Raw genomic sequence first — 6,879 nt, 5'->3', positions numbered from 1 at the left:
TTCCGTCTATTCGAGGTGTGTTGCCAATCTTCAATAGATAATAGAAAAGGCAGTCCAGTACACTCAGGCTTCCGTCAGTGTTTCCACACCTTCGACGACAGGGTGTCGTCTACCGCCAGTGGACACCGAAGTTTTCGCTGGTGATTATTTTCGGTGGCCCACTTTCCGAGACCATTTCATATCCAAAATCCCCGTCTCATACCGGTGGAAAGGTTGTTTCACCTGCTTGCCAAGACGAGTGGCGATGCACACGTGATTGTATCGAAAGCAGTGACGAATGAAGGGCTTAGTTCAGCGTGGTGAGCTATGAAAATCGCTATGAAAATAGACGCTTGCTGGCTAACAGCCACTTAAAGATTTTACACAGCCTCCCAACTGTCCACCAAGAGTCCAGGACCGCCAGAACCAAGGCCGAAATTCGAACTTGGAATAAGATGGATGTGTTCCTGTCTGAGCGTCATCGAACTCTAGAGGCCGTCGACGACGTCCGGCCGTGCGTTTCGGGGCAATTTCCGCCGAGATCGGCAACTGCAAGCGCCCCACGGTGATCCATTTGCAACCGCTCCAAGTTCGACTGCGACATCCAGGACTCGGCCCGCACCTATTCCAGAAGGCACGGGCGCCTCAGAGAATCCCTCAGATGTGCAAGTAGGCATCGCTTTCGGTTCAAAAGCCGTTCTACTGGGCACTGCCCTCATTTACGTGTGCCATCTGGGTGGCAGCTTCCAAACGCGAGCTCTGATTGACCCTAGGTCCGAAGCAAAATTCATTACAAAACGGCTGTTCGACTTAATCAGACTCCCTATCAAGACTATCCAGACCCAAGTGTCCGGCCTAAACCAGACCGTGACCGGTCACGTCACTAAGGTGTGTAATTTTTCGATTCGATCGCCTTCCAGACCTGGGATACAGTTAGAGACCGCAGCCGCCTTCTCCAAGCGAGTTACCTGCGCCGTCGAGGACTCGCTGGACCAGCACCAGACTGACACTGTGATCCCAGAACACCAAGGCTTAGGTCACATAGCCTGTTCACTCCAATGTTCCTCGTCACTGTGTTGTTGTGTAGTTAGTCCAATTCGTAGTTTTACCAGTACTGATTTCCGCTTCTCTCTCCGTCCTATTCCTCCAGTCATATCAAGCACGATGTCTTCACGTCCGCGCAGCTGCAAAACGTGCGGGCAGGTTCATCACACGCTGCTGCACCTCTTCGAGCGCCATTCGCGTCAGGAGGCGCGCAGACCGCAGAGCCACAGCCCGCGGAATTCGTCAGCCACTCCACGGCCTCCAGGCGCTCCTCGGTTCCAGTCCGCCGCTTCACGGCGGTCTCCAGCCGCTCCTCAACTCCCGTTCGCCCCTTCACGGCGTTCTTCAGCCGCTCGTCGGCAATCGCTTGGCGCTTTCCAACGTCTTTCAGCCGATCCGCGGACCTCGTCCGCCTCACCACGGCGTTCCTCGGCCTCTCATGAGGGTGCGTCCGTTGCGTCTAGGCAGTTTTCCGCCGCCCGTCCGAGTAGCCCACCGAGCGCATCCTCCGTCAAGTGCTTAAAAATCGGTGAGTACCTTGAGTTCTTCATTATCACTGATATAACTGCAATAGCTATCGTAGAAACTAGGAGTCCAAAGGCGTACTTAAGGGCGGCCAGTAAAATATAATCCATTAAGAACTATCTCATAAATGAGGCATTTATCAATACAAGACCACAAAATAATATTATTGGTCAGTCGCAGACATATTTGTACCTCTCTTGGGGTACAATGTACCCCAATCTAGCGCGGCTAGATTGAGACGCCTTGCTCCACCGCGAGTCCAGCGTTGGCCCGGCGAGTCCGAAAGCATTTGAACAGGCGGGCACAGTCCTAGCAAGGACCCGAGTACGCGACGGGATTATGGTGAGGTCGACTGTGTCGGATATTGCGTACCAGGCAATTTCCTGGAGGCAGCCCTTAGCTACCGTGATTCCGCATACGACAGGAAGCCCAAGTGTCGAGAACCCAGCAACGCTATCCGCTCCAGGCGGATGCTACTGGCAAGTCGTTCGCCTTAAGAGCCCAACAGCTGTCCACCCTAGTCTGGGTGAGCAAGGTATCACTTCCACGACGGAGGAATCCCTCCACGGAAAATGGAACTTAAGTGTAAAGTGAGTCAAACGAAGATCAAAGATAAATTTGGTGGGACGAACACTCGAAATATTCTGAGCTACCCACACGCAGACCAATAAAATCAGTTCGTTACATTTGAAGCCCAAAACTTGACTATCCCCCTAAAAGAACAGAAGTCATGCAAAAGGCTGAATATTACTCCAAAACGAAAAAGGACCCAAAGCTCGCAGCTATTTGGAGAGAATTGGAAGCAGCATACCCAGATAGACCAGGTCCAAGCAAAACGCTGACGAACCCCGAGGGCGAAGACCTCATCGCAAGTCTGAGCATGGAGGAAATGCAGCAGGAAGGTCAGCGAACAGAGTTGAGCAGGGAAAGAAGGTCAAGTTAAGAAAGATCCACGCCCAGCCAACCGGATTACGCAAAAATCGCAAAACAAGTCAGAGAATAGTCTTTCAGTTTTAAAGGAGGAAGAAACCCCTCAAACACGCACGGCTTGGACCTAAACATGATTCCCTAAGCAATGTCGGAATTGATGCAGGGGAAAAGAAAGGGCTTGGGCCGAGTTTGTAGAGAGTTACCATACATACTTCCTGCCCAGGGGATACTTTGCGAAACCTGTTCAAGGACATGGTCGAGATATAGACTTTAATAAGGCCTCTGGAATACGAAAAGAAGGAAACGCTAGAGATTGTCAAGGGGAACCGCACGCCATACCTACCAATAGCATTGAGATCCTACCACATGATTAACCAGGAAATACTGATGACCCTGGCAGACGAGTACGAGCAGCACAAGGAACGCTAAGCACGGAAGAGTAGGATTTAGAATTATGGAATGCTGTCCAAGAGCGGAAAAGGGCCAGCGATCTCCAAACTAACTGGCAAGCTAATAGAAGAGAAGCAGCAGTTGTCCGCAGCGGTGACGATTTTTGGGGGCACATACAAGGCCACGATCGGCACCGTGGGAACAGCAGGCTTCGCGAGAGTAGAACTGGCAGACAAGAGGGCAAATAAGGTTGGCAAATGGATGGTGCAAGGAGATCAATGCACAGCTCGAGGTAGGAGTCAAATTCGGCAACAGACGACTCTACATGAGCCTCCTGATACTTCCAGAAGTAGTGAATGCGTTGGTGCTGGGATGGAATTTCCTTACGCAAGTCGGGGCCGAAATCAGGAGCGCCGGTTACGCAATCCGGATACCGGCCAGAAAGAGACACAACGGGTGACTCGATAAGAATTTGTCGGTCGCAGTGGTCCAAAAGGACGACGTAAGAAAACGAGAAAATGGAGACTACGCGTGGACTTCAGAAAGATAAACGCGAAATCCATAAAGGACGCCTACCCAATCCCACGAATAAATTACATCCTAGACCAACTAAGAAAGGCGAACTTCATATGCAGTCTGGACGTTAAGGATGAGTATAGGCAAGTACCTCTGGGAGAAGCCATTCGATGGTTATCGGCATTCACGTTTTCAGGGAAATGGCTGTTCCAGTGGCAAGTGATTACAATCGGTCACAGATCCAGTCCTGGCGGGCCCCAACTTCGGAAATATGTTCATCCTGCAAACGGACGCAGCGCCTACGGGATAGGCGTGCTTCTCTCGCGGGATACAGAAGAGAGAGAATAGTTATTTCGTATTCTTGCCGCACCCTAAACGGAGCCGTGAAAAACTGATCAACAACAGAGAGCCCGGTACTACTGGCCAGTAATGCAGAGAGAATGCAAGGGCGTACGTTCGCAAATGCAAAGACTGCGCAAGGTTTCAACCAAATCAGCGGCATGCAGCGAAATAATGGGCAACAGTGTTTGCCGACTTCGTCTACCCGTTACCTAGGTCACAGCATGAAAACGATATGTTGTTGGTGCTGATCGACAGATTTTCAAAACTGATGAAGTTGGTACCTTTCCGAACAGCCATGGCGAAAACGTAGCAAGAAGCATTTAGAAAAGTGGTGATGACATGGGAATAAAGCAGCAGTTTCTGGTGGCATTCACCCCGCATTAGCCTCCGATGTAGGGAACGAACCGCATAGAACCAGAGGAACTAGGATGAAAGATGTTTATTTAGAAGTATCTTTATTATATATGCATTAGCTATAGTTATCATTTAACAATGCATATAAATATTACATGTACGAATGTAAGTTTGTAAGCATTAAATCGTAAGATGGTCAACAGAACGAGGATTAGACGAGATTAGACAAGACTTTTTTTTTGCGGGGGGGGATTTATTTTTTCTTCGGCCCGGGCTATGTTTTCGTAGTAATCTATAGCAACGTTATAATCATAGAGCGCTTTATATGCGCCTGCTTAGAGTTCGAATTTCAACTTGGTGTTGTTCTTCTTACAAACGGAGCCGTGGACTCGCGGTCCTTGCGTCTAAAAAGTTAATCTACAGCTATTTTATGGTTATTATCGGTATTATCGGGTTAGCGTGGGCTGGCTTCTTCCTGTGAGATCATTAAACCCTAGTCAAACACACATCTGCCGTCTTGTCCATCGATCGTATCCATTTCGCCACCAGCACTAACAGTTAAGTTAACTTTGCTATTAAAAAGTGTCTCCATAAAATGGCGCTATCTCATGTACAAAATGTAGGCGAATCTACACTAAACTTAGGTTACAACCTACCGCGTTACGTCTGTGTGATCTTGAACTTGATTGAAATATGTTACGACGTTTCTGTGAACGGGTTGTGGGTTATCGGGAAGCGGTACTCTGTTAGCCAAGCAAACGTGTTTACTTGTTCAGCAGAAACATGAGCAGGCGGAAGTTAATGCCTTTGTTGGCCAGCATACGGTTGCATTCACTTGAGCCGCTACCCCCGATTCCATCTGGCAATGGCAAGACATAGTACTCGCTTTCGGTACTCGTCTCGGTGAATTCGTGTTTGTATATCTGTGTTGAAACTTTCATGTCCGTGCCCTTCAGCACAAAGAAATGCATGCTCATGGGCGTGCTGGTCTTGGTCTTGAGGATCAGCTGATAGGTAATGGTCCGTTCGTTGGACTGATGCGGATCGCGCTGGCAGTTATTGATGCGCGCTTTGACCACCCACTGCTGATTGAAGGCCGAGAAGCGGGCCGTCTCGTAAAAAAGCTTGTGCACGTACGCGTCTGTGCGGTACGGTTTCATTTGCAGATCATTGAACATGATCTTTTCGTAGCTAAGCAAGTCAATAAGGGTGTTGAACATCTTCTTCTCCTCCTTAATCCTTTCATCGTGGGCCTCCAGGGCTGCCATTACTTCGTATGCAGACTTCTGGGGATGCAAGCAGATGCGCTCGTGCTCGTTGGTCTCGTGGAAGGGTCCACGCCACTGGCAGCCAATGCGATGATATTTGCATTTGGTCCTGGCACTCGTGATGTTCATGACGTTCGAGAGGTTTGTATTTGAACTCCTTGTTGCAGAACTGGCACTCGCTGGGCAATTCTGAGGCAGCCTTCTCCACCGCCAAGTTGCGCGAGGCAGTGCTCTTGGAAATCTCCACACGGCACTTGGGGCAAGTGGCAATCTGATCGCGCAAGCGTCCATCCGCCAGCAGATGCGTGAAACAGGCGGCGCACATCAGATGGCCCATCTGGCACTGGTACATGGCTGTCTTGGGCAAGTCCAGGCAGACGGCGCAGCACAAGGCATTGGAGATGCGGTGGGCCAATTTTTCATGCATTCCCGAAGCGGCTGCGGCACTGGAAATCAAACTGCTGCCGCTGCTGCTGGTGGCACCCCCGTCCAACAACTGTTTCTTGGCCGGCGGCTCTCCGCTGCTCTGCGTGTCCAGCGGCAAGCCCACCACATTGCCGCCGCCTCCCGACGAGGAGGACGACGAAGAGGACGAAGAGGCCGAGGAGGCGGAACTGGTAGTGGCCACAGCCTGGTTGTCGCCCAGGAGCGGTAAGTTCGAGGACGACGGCGGCTGTTGGACCGCCGAGCTGGAGGATTCCACCGACATGACTGGAAATTTCCCAATCTCCCACACAACACGCAAACTAGACTACTACACACACACAGGCAATACCCAGGTGGCTTTCCCTCTCGCTCGCACACTCTGTATGGCACTTTCTTTCAATTGCCACCTTTCCCCGCTGTCCGTAACGTTTCGTTCTCTTCTCTGTTCTTTCGCTCAGTTCTGTTCACAAGCCTTTTGTCCGCTGACACGTCCGCTCGCCAGAAGATTTGTTGTCTTTTTAGAAAGTACTGTGCGGTGTGACCGAAGGTTTTGTGAGGCTAAATGATGGTAGCTGTATTCCAGGGTATCAGAGTCTACGGGCTACTCACCGGCGTTTTTGACACAAGGCCGCGAGCCGAGGCTACCGAACGCACTATACGACAGAAAAACGCTAGGTACAGGAAGGCAACCAGAGTCTGCAGAAGGAAACACCGAGAATATTAAGGAGAATGGACGGAGCGAGTCTACCGTTCAGTGTCAGGCCAAGGCCGGAGTTAACGGGGGCACGTCGCAATTAAGCGGGGTACGGAGGAAAATTGTACTTACCGAACCCAAGGAACCCACATACTAGCGAGAAAAGAGAAAGGACTGTACAGCGGTACAGCAAGGCATGCAGAATGATGCAGGAAAAGAAATTTCAAGGATAAACAGAGATGAAACATTTTTCATAATCAAACATATCGCCATCGCTTGTTTAAAGTCATCAGAGCTTAGATAAGGGATGCAAAAATACAGAAAATACCGCACATGACGAGTCATACTGCGAGAATACTAAGTGCATTGAGCCTTACTGCCTTACCAACAGATGATATCGAAAGGTGGAAA

The 6,879-nt window shown here is 50.1% G+C and overlaps 1 pseudogene; it reads right to left on the bottom strand.

The window, feature by feature from the left end:
• Nucleotides 1–4,164: 4,164 nt before the first annotated feature.
• On the bottom strand, nt 4,165–6,320 carry LOC6539230 (annotated as a pseudogene).
• Nucleotides 6,321–6,879: the final 559 nt, after the last annotated feature.

The sequence above is a fragment of the Drosophila yakuba genome, chromosome 2R (genome assembly GCF_016746365.2).
Source record: "Drosophila yakuba strain Tai18E2 chromosome 2R, Prin_Dyak_Tai18E2_2.1, whole genome shotgun sequence".
Taxonomy (NCBI): Eukaryota; Metazoa; Arthropoda; class Insecta; order Diptera; family Drosophilidae; genus Drosophila; species Drosophila yakuba.
This window is presented reverse-complemented; position numbering and strand designations above follow the sequence as displayed.